At 42.8% G+C, this 994-nt stretch overlaps 1 protein-coding gene across 1 annotated transcript in view; it reads right to left on the reverse strand.

The window, feature by feature from the left end:
* Window positions 1-994, reverse strand: part of slc4a2a (solute carrier family 4 member 2a) — a 19209-nt gene that overhangs the window by 2600 nt on the left and 15615 nt on the right. The window lies entirely within an intron of this gene.

Consider the following 994-nt stretch of genomic DNA (forward strand, 5'->3'; position numbering starts at 1 on the left):
TACGATCTGTCAGATCACAGATGAGCAGCAGAGGAAAAGGGGGTTATACTGACCAGGAAGTCTACAGACTGAAAAAACTAGTCCTGAGACTCAAACAAGAACTGAACAATGATGAAGACTCAGAAACAGTGTAAGACAGTCTGTTTTCTGTCTGTCTTAGTGTGTGTGGTGCTTCTCACATCAGAGGCCATGAGTGATTTTAAAGTCTCCACACTTAATATAAATGGAGGCAGAGATGTGAGGAAGAGAGCCAGTCTGTTTGAACTGATAAAAGTGAAGAGTGTTAATGTGATGTTGGTCCAGGAAACACACAGCGACTCTGTAAATGAGACTGACTGGAGGAGGGAATGGGACGGGGAGGTGGTTTTAAGTCACTTAACTAAGACCAGTGGAGGAGTGGCACTCCTCTTCTCTAAAAACTTTCTGCCACAGTCTCATGTGGTGGAGGAAGTGATGGAGGGGAGACTGATGGTGGTCAGAGCCAAATATGAGCGTTTTACTCTTGTTTTTATAAATGTATACACTCCCAACACAGGACCTGCCAGAGTTCAGTTTTTAAATGAACTAGCTGTGGTTTTAAGTCAGTGTGGGCCTGAAGAGGTTTTGTTTTTAGGAGGAGATTTTAACTGCACAGAGAACGATCAGCTGGACAGGAATCACACTGAACCTCATGCCGCCTCAAAACGAGCCATGAAGCAGCTGGTAGAGGCTCAAAGTTTAACTGACGTATGGAGGGAAATACATGGCAAACAGAGGCAGTACACTTGGGTCCAGACCAGAGAGAAGCTTCTCTCGATGGCCAGATTAGACAGGTTTTATTGTTTTAAGCATCATTTTAGTATTTTTAAAGGATGCAGAATACTTCCTGTGGGGTTCTCAGATCATTGCATGGTGTCCTGTAATGTGTATATTGCAAATGTGAAACACAAGTCTGCATATTGGCACTTTAACACTGCTTTGTTGTTGGATGAACATTTTAAAGAAACGTTTTTAT

The sequence above is a fragment of the Seriola lalandi genome, unplaced genomic scaffold (assembly GCF_002814215.2).
Source record: "Seriola lalandi dorsalis isolate HSWRI2012SDOR001 ecotype SW California unplaced genomic scaffold, Sedor1 jcf7180002054475, whole genome shotgun sequence".
Lineage (NCBI taxonomy): Eukaryota > Metazoa > Chordata > Actinopteri > Carangiformes > Carangidae > Seriola > Seriola lalandi.